The sequence below is a fragment of the Odontesthes bonariensis genome, chromosome 2 (genome assembly GCF_027942865.1).
Source record: "Odontesthes bonariensis isolate fOdoBon6 chromosome 2, fOdoBon6.hap1, whole genome shotgun sequence".
Classification (NCBI taxonomy): domain Eukaryota; kingdom Metazoa; phylum Chordata; class Actinopteri; order Atheriniformes; family Atherinopsidae; genus Odontesthes; species Odontesthes bonariensis.
The window spans coordinates 44,074,870-44,083,929 of NC_134507.1; the positions used below are offsets into that span (position 1 = coordinate 44,074,870).

At 41.3% G+C, this 9,060-nt stretch overlaps 1 non-coding gene across 1 annotated transcript; it reads left to right on the forward strand.

Annotated features, from left to right (window-relative positions):
- Positions 1-3,700: 3,700 nt before the first annotated feature.
- Positions 3,701-3,772, forward strand: trnah-gug (transfer RNA histidin (anticodon GUG)). Its single transcript has one exon. It is a non-coding gene; the product is annotated as a tRNA-His (tRNA).
- Positions 3,773-9,060: the final 5,288 nt, after the last annotated feature.

Genomic DNA, 9,060 nt, shown 5'->3' on the forward strand with positions numbered 1-9,060 from the left:
CCCTCATGTCTTCATTTAGGCCTAAGTATACAAACAGTGGTCTTCATATTATGAGTTTGATCCATGTGTTCCTCTTCCAGGTCCGGGAAGTCTTAATGCAAAAGAAGACACAAACACACACAGACTTTTTGGGAAAACTTGAGAAGTTTGAATGATTAATTGTTAATTAATTGCTGAACTGCTCCACTGCAGTTTCTCCTCCTGTGTTGTTGTTTGCTGCAGGACAGAAATATTTCTGGTTAGATCTCATTTTGGGAGCAGCACAGCATCAAGAAAGCAGACATTTTTCCAATGACGAACTGATTAACTTGTTTAGGATAAATATTGTCTGTCCTCTCTGAATTCAGGTCAGAGCGTTAAAAAATAAAATTTCAGCATAACCTGCTTTATTCTTACTTGTTAGTTAGTAATAATGTTGTTTAATTTTTACCAGTGGCTGTGTTTTTTGATGCTGAGCCGTACACAGACAGTTCAGGATCAGCATTAAGTTTTTTTTCGGTTCTAATTGAATCAGAAACACCTCATGTGGTACCAACGGTGTGACATCAGAACTGTTTCTAACATCACATGATACCATAACATGTTTCCATACAGATATTAAAAGTCTAGTTTAATTTTATTTCTTTATTTATCCTAATTCATCCTTTATTTTTCTTTAAGGATCACATTGTGGTGCCTGTTTCCAGTATGTGTGGCGTGTGTGTGTGCGTGGCTGTATATGTGAGTGTGCATGTGTCTGTATGTGGCCTTGGGTTTCACTGCTTCGTTTGATCTGAAAGGTCTTTGTTCTATATTTTCTTGGGTTGAGAAGTGCTATATAAACTGCTATATAAATAATGTCTGATTGATTGATCGATTTAGTGTAGTAGATTAAAAACTTTCTGGTCATCTCTAATGGAACGTCTTCCGATGACCCAAAACACCTAATTTCAGAACATTTCATTCATCCCATTCATATCCTTTTTCTTTCAACCACAGGCACTGACTCAGCACTGTTTGAATTTCCATCACGCCACCTATTGGCGTCCTCCTCCTCCTCCCTCAGGTAGCCCTTGTCCCCCAAGCCGTTAGTGCCCCCTTTGGGAACACCCCCTTTGGGAACTCCCCCTTTGGGAACTCCCCCTTTGGGAACTCCTCAGCCCCCACTCACCATGGCTGTCGCTTGGCAACCGAACCTTTTTCCCACATTCACACCTGTCCTCCTAGTGTCCCAAAAAAGCTATGGACAGGGTATTTTCTCCCCGTCCAGGCCTCATGTGGGACAACCTGAAAACATTCATATATAGGTCATATATTATATATCATATAAAATAGTAGGTTAAATAATGCATAATATAATGCTTAATAGGGATAGCTTCAGCCAAATTAAGTCTGTGTCTGCATAGATCTTTATTTTGGCTAACCAAGCTGCTCTCTGCTCACTGTTTTTAAATGCGCCATAAAAACAAACCTTGACTTGTCTTGTTATGGCTCAGTCTTTGCTGCAGCTGTCCTTTCTGTATTTTTCCAATGCCCTAATTTATTTAAACTTCTATGAAGCACTTTGCTGCTTTATTAAGTTAGCATATTAATTGTTTCATAGATCTGCTGCAGTTAAATAGTTAAATGATTTAGTTAAATAGTCAAATGGTTTAGTTTGAATCTAAATATTGGTGATAACTATTGACTCCGAATTGGTGACCAGAGGCAGGAAATTCCGAGCAGCTAAAATTTTAAAGTCAAGTTAATATCTCCTAATAAGAATAAAGGCCAAGCCTCAATAACTTTAATATGATATCAAATTGTTTGACATCTGACCGTCTGGCCGCGATATTAAATCCTAAATCCTGTTTTTTCCTTTTAACTTATGTCATTTGGTCTGACTGCCTGCTCTCAGTCCTGTTTCAGGTGGAGAACATTTTTTCAGATTGTATTTTAATTAAAGGAGCAAATCTCCTAAACACTCTGTTTGTGTTTATGACTTTCGCTCTTTAAGAGAGCTGTTAAATCCTATTTCAGCAACAATTTGTATGAATGTCTCAAACACTGTTCTTCCTGGATTTATTGTTTCTTATCTCATCTCTGTGATTTTTTCATTGTAAAGCTGTTTTCAGTTTATCTACATACTTTGGTGTCTTTCCTAATCATATGCATTTTAAACTAGATGGATGAATCAATACTATTTGCTCTAATACAAAATTAAACCCCTATTATAAGCAGTATATCATTATAAACTCAGGCCAATGATCACCCAGAGTCTGTTTGGATTGTTCTCACTCTCAGGGCTGAATGAGAGAAAGAAAAGACAATCTTAGGGTGTGCGCATTTATGATAAAGAGAACAACTATAAAATTAACTTGAGAATATTATGGCTCAAAAAGCGTTTGAGGCTTTTCATTATTTATTATTCATTATTCCTGTAATGCTGCTGCACAGCTGATCTTTAGTTAGTAACTTCAGGCCTCAGGTCAAGCCTCCAAATCTGTTCATTTTTTCCTTATAGGTCTCTTATTAGTACGGTGATGCTGAAAAACAAAATTATCAACTTTTGTCAACCTTTGGGATCAAATATATCATATATCAACTGTTTCCTTCTGTATCATGCATGTGCTTGATTCTTAGTCTCTCGAGCAAACTCGCACACTCTTTTTCTGCATTTCTCCAGTCTAATTTATCTGTCCCTCGTTTTTCTTCTCACCTCGGGACCATTTCTTCCATCTTTCATTCAATTTTTTATTTTTATTTTTTTGTGACATATTTTCGAAAGTTATACACGTGTTATTCAAAGTAGCCTATATGGAAGACGTAATTGCCCAAATGCTGAAAGTAGTGAAGAAACTTCTACGCAGAACGCTGTGTTCTGTGCGCTCCACTTATCAAAGCATTTGTTCATTCCAAAACTTTGGGTCACACCATAAAAATACTGATTTCCCCGAACGAAGCGACCCGTATAGCACGCGCAGCCACTTGTTCTCCCCCCTTTTTATGTATACCAACCCCAATATTGAACAGAAACCACTCGAGATCTGCTGGCGCAGTCAAATATCTTCGAGCGGCGATTCCCCCCACAGTTGTATGAAAATTAAAAAATCTGACCCTTAGTGTCCTTCAAGTCGCTATAAATGAAACAAGTTAACCCGACTATATTTCGGGATTATACACTTCTTCATACCCCGGAAATCTCAATCCTTCATCCTAACTTTCGTCAGAGGAGAAATTTTCCGTGTCGGAATTCCAAATAGTTGACCCCTCAATTTGGGTTTTTATAAACTACGTCGTGTCACTCATACAAAAGTGCACGGTAAAATTTTGAAGACAAGTTCCACAACTGGGATATTCATTTATAAAATAAATTTATCTTGTCTTTTTTCCGAATTCACTTGACAGGACACTTATGTACTTTCCCTGTGTGTATGTGTTTTTATATTGGACGTGTCACCATTCATTGCAAACAGACAGACAGTACATTAACACTCGAATTATCATGACCAGAGGACAACTTAATTCAGACAACTTCATTTAGGTTATTCAATATGCAGAAATTTTACATTTAGACATTAAGTGGTGTTCTGCTCACCTTTTTTCTGGCGCCTCTGATTTGTCTGAAAAAAGCTGTCTCTCCTATCACCTCGAGGCGTCCTCCCTCGCACGGGGGTCGGTCGCACGGCACGGTGGTCTTTGAGCCTTCGAACCTCGTGTCACGGCACCATTTTGTTAAATGGCCGTGATCGTATAGTGGTTAGTACTCTGCGTTGTGGCCGCAGCAACCCCGGTTCGAATCCGGGTCACGGCACCATTTTGTTAGATTCGGTTCTTTTAGTAGGAGGCTCAAGAACAGACCGAAGTAATTCAAGTGAAAATGAAGTGTTTATTTGTAGTCACACATCAAAGCATATCAGCGCTGGGCTCAGTGGAACAGAGCTCCCGCAGGAAGTCTGTCAGACTGGCCCTGATTTCCGGTTATCATCTGTACTTATTGCATAGATTGGACTCACATTCGACCGAGTATGATTGGACATGAGTATTCTCTGGATCAGCCCAAAACAATGTGTGTGTGTGAATCTGCCCTTGCTTTCCCAGGCTTTCCTAATTGTTTTGTCTTTCTACTCCTGGATCACTTTAGGTCATAATGGAAAAGTACTGAGCCCTATTTCATTCATAATGTCTAAGAACAAAGCCAATTTTAACAGCGCCAAATTCTTTCAACAGACAAACTTGTCTGTATGTCTGTGACAAAGTCACACCACTCTAGGCCGGTTACTGCTAGTTGTCCCTGAACCTGCCAGTAGTAACGCCTCAGGCTGACACGGCCATTTTCCCTCTTAAGGTGAGACACGGCCATTTTCCCTCTTAAGGCGAGACACGGCCATTTTCCCTCTTAAGGCGAGACACGGCCATTTTCCCTCTTAAGGCGAGACACGGCCATTTTCCCTCTTAAGGTGAGACACGGCCATTTTCCCTCTTAAGGTGAGACACGGCCATTTTCCCTCTTAAGGCGAGACACGGCGGGCAAAAACAGGGATTTTTCATGCAGTGGTCAATTTTTGGATTTTGGGCCAGTCTACTCCTTCAATATGTGTTATTTCAAAACATAAATTAAAATGTTTATTTCATCAAATTTTGTTTAATCGCGGCAGTACGTTTCGCCCAAATTTACCAAAATGAATTCCCCTGTTTAAATCTTTAAAGTGCTTATGAAACGAATTTTAATTGTTGGAATTTCACAGTTTTTGCTGCTGATTCTAAAGGTTCCAAGCCTTGCGATTAAAATTAGATATTGTCTGGATAATAATTTATCCGGGAAGTCATGTTAAAACGGGCTCAAAAGGAGCCACATTTTGTCTTTTTGTGCGAATTCTTTTTTTAATGCGTGACGTCATAGGGTTGACACAGAAGTTCTGGTAGTCTAACTGTAATGGCGGCGTCTATGGCTAAGACATCACAGCACGGCAGAAAATATTGTGTTACTGGAGGAACAAATGGTGTTAGTTGCAAAAATAGCAGCTTCACTGAAGGGATCTCTCTGCACATGTTTCCCAAACTAAAAAATACTGGAACTGAGGCTGACAAGGAGAAGGCAAAGACAAGAGCACGGTGGATACAGTTTGTACGGAGGCATCGTCGTGATTTTGAAGTGTCCTCAACATCCGTGTTGTGCTCCGTACATTTCCATCACAACTGTTTCACTAAAAATGTGGAGATCGCGGGAATGGTTGGGAATAGGAGACGTCTTTTAGCTGAAGCTGTTCCAACTATTGACATCGCTGGACCTGGTGTGCCGATGGAGACTGTCCCTGCTCGAACTACTGCTCGGGCGCGAAGACAGGTGAGTCTGAAATTTCCAGATCGGACATTACTGGGCTTGTTTTTTTTATATATAATAATGTTCGCTTACTGTTCGCTTCTGAGAGGCAAGTGTCGACCACTGCTATTGGCTGAGAGCACGGTGGATCGTGTCACTGCGTGCTGCCGCCTGCCGATAGCTGCACCTGAATTGCTGCTCGGAAGCAGGGGACTGCTCGCTTTTCTCTTCGGTCCACACACATATCCAGCTAGAATTGCTGTCTGGTCTCTCCGGTGATTGCGCCGGCTACGACATCCGAGGCTCCGTGGATCAGTCCTACCGATGGCTGCTGTCAGTCGTGCCGAGGCCGGGTGCCCATCTCCCTGCCGCCGACCCGTGAGGATCCGCAGATGGGGCCGCGCACTGGAGGATCTCCGACCCGTTAATCCACGCCATTGTTTATTAAGCTTACATTAAAACCATGTTATTATCACATACGTTTTTTTTAAGTGGCTGGATTTCAAAGTGCCCCTTCGTTAGGTTTCAACGTGTCAAAGACAGCGCAGCAGAATGCCATATCTGCGAAACCGGCATGTTCAAATCTTTTCCAGTTTACCACAGCAAACATACACTATTGTGCCATTTGATTGATAACATCTTAATAATAATCAGCGTGTAGTAGGAGCGATGGCTGTTTTGTGCCCGCCGATCCTGTGCCGAAAATGGTAACTTTCTTTCATTTCCATTACCCATACGGGAGGTGCAGAGAGCCTCTACAATATAGATATTAAATCGATTTGTGTGGCTTAAATTCAACGAAAGTTTTTCCACATAATGTTAGAGGTGTGTTCTTTCGACCTGCTGATGTTTGTATCAGAATTTAGGTTCCTTTATGAGATATAGGTCCATCAAATGTATGTTGTTTTCACAGCCAGCCATACTAGCAAATAAGGGAGTCAACCCTATGACGTCACGGTCACGTGGTCAATTTCACACCAAAGGCCACATAATTCATACTTTTAAATGGCCGTTTTAACAAGTTATGCCCGGAAAATTTAGTTCAAGTTGGATTGATGGTTTTAGAAAAAGACAAAAATTTCATTTGAATGATAGATGAACATTCGTTTCAGTTTTCTCAAAATCATTTTTTTGTATTTGTCCAGTATCAATATCTCAGCCTATGGAGCACCTACTGACACCAAACTTTCCAGTTATACACTTAGCAGTATTCTGAAGATATTTACTGAAGGATTTGTTGATAAATCATTCCTGGCCTGATTTATGTGACATTATAATAAAAAAAATGGCGAAAATTAATGTTTTTTTAGGCTATGGACAGTATATTTTGATTTCCTAGGAAATGAAAGCAGATATCCTGAAATCCCTCTGTAATTTTCTTTTCATTTTGTGTGTAAACAAAATGAGAAAAGAATTTGGCACCTGGCTTTATCATATGTTCAGATGTAGCTTCCGTAAATATATGCAAATGTGCGCATATTTAATGAGATAATGCCTCATTTGCATAATTAAACATACAAATTTCTAAAACTTGTAATACATTTTCTTTTCATACTTGTAAAAGTAATCAACTGAGGAAGTTTCATGGTGATATATATTATTTTAAAATATTACCCTATTCACCTGTAGTGTCTCGCCTTAAGGTGAGCAACCTGCGACGCGTCGTGTTTAGTGGTGCTCTTCACTTCTACAAGTCCAAACGGTGGTGACTCTGTGATGTTTCTGTGTGAATGACAAATCAAGCAGGCAGCACATTAACTCGCACCACTTCAGCATAACTTGCCAGGACCTCTGACTCCATTAGCAGACCCCGCTTCGTTGCAGCAGTTTGCTTTTTGGAGCCTCTTATCATTTGGACAGCGAGGGCCTTTGCTGCAGACTCTGGATCCACACTTCCCTCCCAAGAAGAGCAGGCCTCTGGAAAGCGACTGGCAGTTAACGGTGGTCGGCGTAGCTGTGCCCATGCAGGACATTTTGACTGCTGCCTGGTTCCCTTCTCAGTTTCACCGGCCATTAGTGGTGACACTTGCAGTGACTGGAGGTGCATGCGCTGATGCAGTGTTGGAACAAAGTCCAAGTTGGAGAAGGTATGCTGCATTAAAGGAAGAGCCGGGAATTCAGGAACGAAGTGGTGCAGGATAACATCACTGGACTTTTCTGGTGGGCAATGATATGACAGCGGGGATCCATGTGGGACGGGCAGTGTTCGAATTATCCACCGGGCTTCGGGGGGGTCGGACTTTTTGCGTATCAATTGATGACGTCACCCCCCCCCCGCCAAAAAAAAAATATCATGATAATATCATGATATGCAAACACAACAATACGTTATCATTTGCAAACTCCCTGCTAGAGCCTCATATGAATCAAGTGACCACGTTCGCAGGAAGATCACATCAAAGCACTCGTCTCCGTAAACTCCGTGTTGCCAGATTGGACTGTTTTGGATGACCGTCTGCGGGTAAAAATGGGTAGGCCCAGGGCTCTCAAGTCTCACGCAATGAGCGTGAGACACACGCATTTCAACAAGTTCACACGCTCACACGCCACACATGCCATTTCTCACGCTGAGAAATGATCAACTTCGTCGCACAGAAATTCTAATGGCCGATACTATAAACGAGTCAATGGCAGGTTACTGTGCGCTCGTACAGCTCAGAACTATAGCTCTGGTACAGCTGTCTTGAATTAGCAACCCATCGGCAAATCACAAAATAGAATTTCTCAGCCAATCAGAAAACAGAATTTCTTGTTGCCGGGTGAGGTCTGAAATAGCTTTCAGCTGCAAGCACGCGTCCCATGAATGCACAGCGGACATAGCCTATTATGCTCTGAATGCGTGCAGAAGTTGTAGACGAGCTGGAGGTGGAAGAGAACCGTCAGGATCATCAGCAGGTCATATCTTCATTTATTTCAATCTTTTATTAGTTACTATAGTTTTCCTACTCCTTGTAAAAGACCAATACCTGCCGATTAAAGTGTCTGTTGGAGTAGTAGACCTAAATATTCAGCACACACCCTTGACATGAGCAACTTAATGAAAAATGAAAAATATGTAGGAGTGTAATTAGGCTTCCGTGGTTCATTTTTTTCAAAGGTGACTGGTATAAACAGATTCCCAATAAGGCTATCTACAATTGCCAAACTGGTATTAGTTCTGCCACACTGAAATGCTGATGCAGAGAGGGTTTTTTCCATGGTGGGGCTCAATAAAACCAAGACCAGGAACACGTTGGCTCTGAATGGAACTCTGTCATCCATCATGACTGTGAAAATGGCTGACATTGAGCCACAGTGCTTTAAATGGGAGCCCCCAATATCAGTCATCAAGCATCAAAATCTGCCACAAACACTTCCAACACTCATAAACAAACACACACAGAGAGGGACAGCTCAAGGGGCCCATTTGGGGTTATGTTTGTTTTGCTTAATTTAATTGGTCTGTTTTTTTGTTTGTTAAGACTTTGCATACCTAAAACAATTTATTTTAAAATATAGCAGAATTTAGTGTAAAAGTGAAGATTTGTGATTTTGGTATAAATAAAACAATTTCTTTGTTCTTTAAGTAGCTAGTTTATGGCGATGGGATGCTGCAAGGGACCCCCCCCCCAAAAAAAACCCGAAAGAAACCCCCTACGCACATGGCCCGGCCCCTGCCCCGCCCGAATCTCACTCCAAGCAAACTTGAAAACTTGAGAGCCCTGGGTAGGCCTATTGGGCGAGTTTTTCTGTATCTGTATATGGCTCTATGGCCATAGAAATAAATAGAATTCAGTTTA